The following is an 8255-nucleotide window of genomic DNA, read 5'->3' on the forward strand; positions in this document are numbered from 1 at the left end:
GTCCCAGATTTCCTGACTGTTTTGTGTTAGGAATTTACTGGATTTAACATTTTCTTTGACTGATGAATCTATTTTCTCTATTTTATCTTCAATGCCTGAAATTCTATCTTCCATCTCTTGTATTCTGTTGGTGATGCTTGCATCTGTAGTTCCTGTTTGCTTATCCAGAATTTCCATTTCCAGAATTCCCTCAGTTTGCATTTTCCTTACTGCTTCAATTACAATTTTCAAGTCTTGAACCATTTCCTTCACCCGTTTGATTGCTTTTTCTTGACTTTCTTGGCTTTCATTAAGGGATTTGTCAGTTTCTTCCAATTTTTTGTTTGTCTTTTTCTCGATTTCTTTAAGGGAGTTCTTCATTTCCTCTTTAAGGGCCTCTATCATCTCATAGAGTCATTTTTAAGGTTGTTTTCTTGTGTTTCAACTGCATCAGAATGTTCAGGTCTTGCTGTTGTAGGATCACTAGGTTCTGGTAGTGCCATATTGCTCTTCCTGTTGTTGAATGTATTTTTATACTGGTGTTTACTCATTTGTTCTTCCAACTGATGTGGGGTGTACCTGTGCCTATGTAGTCTGCTGGGGTTTCGGGGGAGGGCTGACCATGGTGAGGATGACCTGGTTTGTGGGGCTGGGCGGTGGAGTGGGTCTTGGGGGAACAGAATCCAGTGGGTGTCAGTGGTGGTGGTGCAGCCGGAGGACAGGTCTCTCACCTGCTTCAGATTAGGGCTCTTTACAAGAGAAATAAAAGAGCCTTTGGATTAGATGATTAAAAGGTCTGTGTCCCAGGGAAGATGTCAGGTGCCCCCCCATCAAAAAAAGCCTAGATCTTTGTAGAGGGGATGAAGCTATGTTTTCACCCAGGCAAAGTGTCTAAGCCAAAAACGAGGAACTTGGGCATGACACGGTGACCTGCTTTGAGACTCATTTCCCATTTCTTTCCAGATAAAAGGGCCTTGAGGAGACAGGCAGCCAGAAGCTCCTGTGCAAGAGGTGGAGATGGAGGAGAGGGAGGCCCCCGATGCACACTTCACAGTGGACAAGCAGAACATCTCCCTCTGGCCTCCAGGCAAGTGCCAGCTATTGCTCCATGCCCACTTGGTGCTTATGCCCATCACCACTCTTCACTGACCCTTAACAAACTTCTGTGTCTCTTTCCAGAGCCTCCTCCCAAGCATGATCAGTCTCCAGTCCTAAGGAAACCTCTCAGCCTCCGTGTGGCCTTCATCTGTCTGGCATTGGTGCTGGTCACCTCTATTGTGCTTCAAGCTATTTTCTGTAAGTCACCAGGTCCCCAGATACCCAACCCCTTTTTGCTACTGTCCTTGGTATCTTCAGTGTATGATGTTTCAGGAATTTTGCTGATGTTTCTGGAAGCTGACCTGCTGCTGCTTCTATCCCAGGTTTCTTGGAGGATTTTCTGACTGACATTAGGAAAGATCTGTTCTCAGGGGTACTCTTCAGTGTTAAGGAAACAGTCACCAAGCTTTACATCTCTGCCTTTGCCTCCCTTAGCATCCTGTCACTCACAGCTCTGAGACCCTTGGAGTCAAAGCCTTGTGGATAGCTCCCAAGAGTGAGTGTGATGTCTCCTGACCCTACTAGGGACTGAGTTCTCCACTGAGCAGATAGAGAACTTGACCAAGCCAGCAAATCTCCCAGATGGTCTCCTCACTCTCTTGTATGTCCATGCTTGAAACCGTCTTAGTCCTCTTCTAGAAGCTTCTTGGTCTCTGTTGTAGTCATACCTTTCTACCTTCTGCCAAGTCTCTAAGAAGTATAGGGAGGGATTGTCTTCTCTTCTCATGGACTACATGATTTTTTTTATATATATAGAATTTTTTTGAAGGATTTACTTATTTATATATTTTATGTATATGGGTACTTTGTCTGCATATACATCTGCACACCAGAAGAAGATATTAGACAGTTGTGAGCTGCCATGTGGGTTCTGGGACTTGAACTCAGGACCTTTGGAAGAGCAGTGAGAGTGCTCTTTACCACTGAGCCATCTCTCTAGCAGCAGGGTCTCAGATTCTTAGCTGCATCCTTCCAGGACCCCAGGACCCCATCACTGAACTTGGCCTCCTCCTAGACTCTTGGTCTTGACTCTTCTCTTCTTCCCAACCCCCTCCCCCCTCTTGTTTGAGACAGGGTCTCTGTGTATCCCTGGTTGGCTTGGAACTCAGTAGATCAGGCCTGCCTGGAACTCACTGAGATCTGCCTGCCTCTGCCTCTGCCTCTTGAGTCCTGGGATTAAAGGTGTGTGATACCATGCCCAGCTGTTCCTGGCTTCTAGCACTGCCTTTTTCACAGGACTCTTTTTTTGAAGGGGTCTCATTTTTATTATTTTATTTTATTTTCTGTATGTGAATGTTTTACTTGCGTGTTTGTACACCACATGTCTTGGTGTCTGAAGAGAGAAGAGGGCATGAGATCTCCCTAGAACTGAAGTTATGGATGGTTATGAGCTGCTATACACAATACGGAATGGGGAGTTAACTCAGGTTTTCTGCAAGAATAAGTGTTCTTCCTGCTGAGTCATTTCAGTCCCACAGGACTCTTTTGATAGTTATTGGTAAGTTTTGGTTCTCATGCCTATGGTCTTAGTAGAGTATGAAAGATAGTGCTAGGAAAGGGCAGAAATAGCTTAATATCCCTCTCATGTGTTCTGGAGTCTGCATAGAGATAGCCCTGCCTATGGCCATAGAGCAGACTGTGGGCAGACAAGGGAGGGGTGTGTTGCCCTAGCTGGTGGCTGTGTCTTTGACAGGAGATGGCTGGGGACTGCCTCATAGGCTCAGAGGAGACTCAGTGATGGAATGATGAGGGGGTGACTAAGTTCACCCCTTTACCAAGTTCACCCAGGCCATACTAAGGAATTTCAGGGCTGGGCTCTCCCTCTGATTGTTCATGAGGCCTCTTGATTTCCTTCCTGCCTGCGCCAACCAGCGTTCCTGACAGATGGTGGCACATGGTGCACACATGTGTATATTAGTGAATGAGTGGAGAGTAGGTGGCAGCTTCTTGGACTGTCTCGGTTCTTTGGGAAGCTTGATCCTGCATTTCCCCTTTCCCTTGGACAGCACCCCACATTCATGGCTTAGGAACTCCTTAACTGACATTTTGACCTTTTCAAATCCAGATCCCAGGTTGATGGAAAAAATATTGGATGTGAAGAGTGATTCTGAGATGTTGAGAGGTCGTGTAGACAATATCAGCACCCTGGGTTTTGTTCTTGAGAAGGACAGAGGCCGTGTGGAGAAGGCTGAAGTTCAGATGCAGACACTGAACACCAGCCTCACCCGCGTGCATTCTCAGATTCTATCTTTGAGGAACAGCATGGCACAAGCCAGTGCTCATATCGAGGTATTAACAAGAAACTGGGAAAAAGTTGATAATCTTAGTTCTAAAATCCTGGAGCTGCAAAGAGATCCGGATAAAACCAGCACCTTGAATGCAAAGGTCCAAGGACTGCAGAGCAGCTTGGAGAATGTCATCAAAGTACTCCAGAGACAGAGTAAGTAAAGAAGGATCACCCTGCAGGCTGACCAGTGGCCATAAAACCCTACCTGTCTCGGACAGGAGGCCAGCTAGCTTGTGGGTAGACAGAGGACAGGGAAGGGGGTGGGCCGGAAAGTTAACAAGGAAGACATTAACTGTCAGTCTGAGAGGACTTGGGCCAGTGAGAGAGACCACACCAGGCCTAGCTTGGGTCTCTACACTAAGGTGCAGAGTGTGGAAACATTAGGGAGTCTGTCCTGGTTTTTCCATATGGTCTAAAAAAGCCGTATTTTAGGTTTTGAGAGAGTGAGTTTATTAAGTATATAGTGAACTATAAATAAAAGAATGAATAACAAATGAGAGATGGATAGATGACTGATAGACAGGCAGACAGACACATAGGTGATAGAGAGACGGACATAGCAAAACATCAAATTGGACACTCAAAACATCCAGCAGAAATCAACTGGGGAAACCTGACTGAGACCCTAGGTTGGAGTTCCTGATGGAGAGTCCCCGAGGAGCAGTGTCCCCTTAGGTAAGGCTTTCAAGTAAAAGAACAAATAACAGCTGGAAGGTGACATCATCAAGTGGGGAGCTATGAATATCCAGCAAAAACTGACTGGGGAAGTTGAAGCAGACAGCTGGAGTTCCAGGTTGAGCTTTCTCTCCATGGCTGAGTTTCCAGCTTCCCTTTCCTACTGAGGGGCCTTATACCATGGAACAAACAGTAGTAACCTGTGTTGGAAATGATTTGGCTTCTAGCTGTTCACAAACACACCACACTTTCATTTGGGGCTGCTCTCTTGTCCTCTTCTCTCAATGTCACAGAGTCGGGGAGGGGCAGTCCATTTCCAGACAAAGGGCCTTAAAGGGGACTTTGAGACAAACATGCTTGGGTATGAAATTGGGAGGGGTGGGCAAACCCCTCCAGAGCCAGTTTCTCATTAGCTCACATAATGACATTCCACTAATATAATATGTACACGTGGCCTGTATCTTGCCTCTTCCCACGAAATCCCTTACTGTGAGCCAGGGCCCAGGGGTAATGGCCCCTGAGTTCCTCTCATATTCTCCCCTCCCTGACCCTGTACCTTTTCTACCCCCAGAGGGTCTATCACAAGTCTCAGACCTTTAGGGTTCCAATAGAGTGTCCCCAGTCCCTGACATTGGGAACCTAAGGACCCTTGGATCTATTCACTGCTGTCCCCAGGATTCCATCAAATACCCCATGCCAGTCAGGATGCAGAAGAATGTGGAGCACTGCTGTTACCTCAGCCTTTGTTTTGCAGGTGACATTCTGGAGATGATGTCTCGAGGCTGGAAGTACTTCCAGGGGAACTTCTATTACTTTTCATACACCCCAAAGTCCTGGTACAGCGCAGAACAATTCTGCATTTCTAAGGAAGCTCATCTGACCTCAGTGACCTCAGAATCAGAGCAAGTGAGTGCAATCATCACAGACTCTGTGGAAGGCATGTCAGAGAGGCTGGGCAGGAGTTTGCTGCAGTAACAAAAATTCCTCAACGGTTGATGATCTAAAGATGAAGGCTCATTTGTTTTGTGTGTGGGTGCATGTGTGTGTGTGTGTGTGTGTGTTGTGTGTGTGTGTGTTGTGTGTGTGTTGTGTGTGTGTTGTGTGTGTGTGTGTTTGTGTGTGTGTTGTGTGTGTGTGTGTGTGTGCGCGTGCACGCGCGTGCGCGCGCACACGCATGGGTCAGGAGCGTGCACCCATGCATATGTGGAGGACATCAATTGTCCTGTTAGATCACTCTGTCTTTTTCCTGAGCACTTGCTGGTAGATAGCAAGTAAGTCCCAGTGATCCTGTGTCTCGTCCTTCCACAGGGCTGGGGTTATACAGGTGCCAGGGATTTGAGCACAGAACCTCATGCTTGAGTAGCAAGTTCTCCTACCCACTGGGACATCTCCCTAGGCTCACACCCTTGAAGGTTTATTTCTCATGTATACTGCACATCTTTGAGGGACAGCAGGTGTCCTCTTAATTGTGGTTATCAAGGACCTAAGCCATAGGAGGGTTTATTTCAACACACATCACAGTTGCTGAAGCAGCAAGGAGACACTGCCAGCTTCATTGATGTTAAATATCCTACACTCAACTTACTTGGCATTTCTGTTCACATGTCCCTAGCAAGAGCCATTCCCACAACCCTGCTAGCTTCAAAGAGGGCGGCCAGGGGGCGCTCTTTTCATGTGCCAGAGAATAGAAATAATTTTTGAACAGCATCAATGATATACCAGGACCCAGGAGGCCTCCCTCCTTGTGACGGAGTGTAGATAGGCTCACTGATCTTGGAGGTGGAGGAGTGAAGCAGAGTGACGCCGAGTGTCACAGTCTGCCATCAAATTTGTCCTGGAGCTTGGGGAGATGACTTACTTTTCCCAGGCCTCACCTTAAGTGAATTGATGAAATAGTGCCTGCCCTGGAGGGTAAAGGAGGGAGGCAGGCATAGGGGTCTTCTAGTCTCTGGCAAAATTAATCATGTAATTTAGATATTACCATTAGGCCGATCCCTTGATGTTCTTTTTTTGCAGTTTAGCTGAATTTTTTTCCTTTCTCTCTCTCTCTCTCTTAACATTTTTTTCTTTTGAGATGGGGGTCTTAGTATACAACTCAGGATGGCCTTGCACTCTCAATCCCCTGGCCTCAGACTCCAAAGTGCAGGGATTGCAGGCATCTGCTGCCATGCTTGGCAGGCTGTGTCTCCCTTGTTCTCCTGCACCTCACTAGAGAGCACAGGTTCCTAGTTGTTAGTTATTAGCTGACAAACAAAGAGCATCTAGGACTTGGAAGTGGGCTCTGGGCTCCATCTCGGGCAATGAGGCATTGAGAGAAGATGCGGTACCAGTGATTCTATGAGTCTCTTGGGGCACCGTCAAGTTCAGGGGCTGCTGCTGTGCACAAGTGTAGAGTACCCAACAGGTAGGTACTCAGAGGTGTGGTAGTGGCATGCCCTCACTTACTCTGTGTTCCTCACAGGAGTTTCTCTACAAGGCAGCAAATGGGCTTCCACTCTGGATTGGTCTCACCAAGGCAGGGAATGAAGGGGAGTGGTACTGGGTGGATAAGACCTCATTCAACAAGGAGGAAAGTGAGAGGTGAGTGAGTCCACTGCGTCTTCTCTCTCAGCCTGGCTTGCTGGGTGGAGAGTTCCCATAAACACAGGGCTGTGCACTGTCCTTTTCTAGCACAGTGGCAGCTGGAGTGGACACCCAGCTAACTGCTGCTCCTCATTGGGTGGTACCTGGGGCCAGTTGGTAACCTGATGTCCTGTAGTCTTGGCAGCAAGATGTTCTGCCCAGCTTGGGTGAGGGACTGACCCAAGTCCAGGCCTATGTGGTATGGGATTGTGAGGGCCTTGAGAGCAGGGTGCAGGGATGCAGCAACAGGCTTAGAGTGGAAGTTCTACTCATCTTCTTAGGGTTGGGAACAACACCTTGCAGTATTGTCTCCAAGGATGAACACTGGGATTGAAGCAGCCCATCAAAATTATTTATTTTATTGTGTGTGTATATGATGTTTGTGTTAGAGAGAACATGTGCCACATCTGTGTAGAGGTCAGAGGACAACTTGTCCAAGTTGGTTTTTCATACTATGTGGTTTCTGGGGATTAGTCTCAGGCCATCAGTTTTGTTTGCCAGGGTCCTAACCCACTGAGGTGTCTAAAATAACTACTTTTTAAGACAGTATCTCATGTATCTCTGGCTGGCTTGGAACTTGCTCTGTAGCCTAGGTTGGCTTTGATGCTCCTGACTCTACCTCCTGAGTGTTGGGATAAAGGCATATGCCACCATGCCAGTCTACTCCGTGTAGCTGGAGAGCTTCTCTCCAGGTCGTGCCAAGCCCTGGCAGTCCGACAGCCCACTTATAAAATAAACGCACAGACTCTTATATTATTTACAAACTATATGGCCGTGGCAGGCTTCTTGCTAACTGTTCTTATATCTTAAATTAACCCATTTCTATAAATCTATACCTTGCCATGTGGCTTGTGGCTTACTGGCATCTTCACATGCTGCTTGTCATGGTGGCGGCTGGCAGTGTCTCCACCACTCAGCCTTCCACTTCCCAGAATTCTCCTTTCCTTGTCCCACCTACTTGCTGCCTGGTCACTGGCCAATCAGTGTTTTATTTATACAGAACGATATCCACAGCAGCTTGGTGCTGTGGATCCAATACAGGACTCTCTACATTCTACCAGGTGAATAAAGTGTCTTTGTTCTCACTTGGTAGGTTCTGGATTCCAGGTGAACCCAACAATAATGGGAACAAAGAACATTGTGCCAGTATAAAGTCATCCTCCCCCAGGCCTGGAATGATGCTTCCTGTGACTATAAGTTCCTTTTCATCTGTAAGCGACCTGGTATCCAGGCAGTCCCATGACAGGCCTGGCCCTGAGCTCAGCATTTGTGTTCCAACAGTGATCCCGCTTGAGGAGATGCTCTCTCCCTGACACTCCAAGATTGCTCTTCACCTTAAGTTTTTCTTGCTTGAAAATGTCTCAAACATATCATGTTGTCCATCTATCTTGGCTGGAAACTCTGTCCCTGGAGGGCCTTGGAGGGGGTTGGGTTAATAGGGCTTGGACATGGAGAAAATGTAGATGCTCCTGCTGCACAGGAGAGGCAGGTCAGTACCCCGACATCTGCAGAATATTTTTTTTGGGGGTTTTCTGATCCTTCTAAGAAGACTTTGCTGACCATATATAAAAGCTACATTCAAACATGACCAGTG

At 47.1% G+C, this 8255-nt stretch overlaps 1 pseudogene; it reads left to right on the forward strand.

Moving 5' to 3' along the window:
• Positions 1-987: 987 nt before the first annotated feature.
• On the forward strand, positions 988-7950 carry LOC131905973 (C-type lectin domain family 4 member K-like; annotated as a pseudogene).
• The last annotated feature ends 305 nt before the right edge of the window (positions 7951-8255 follow it).

The sequence above is a fragment of the Peromyscus eremicus genome, chromosome 3 (genome assembly GCF_949786415.1).
Source record: "Peromyscus eremicus chromosome 3, PerEre_H2_v1, whole genome shotgun sequence".
Classification (NCBI taxonomy): Eukaryota; Metazoa; Chordata; class Mammalia; order Rodentia; family Cricetidae; genus Peromyscus; species Peromyscus eremicus.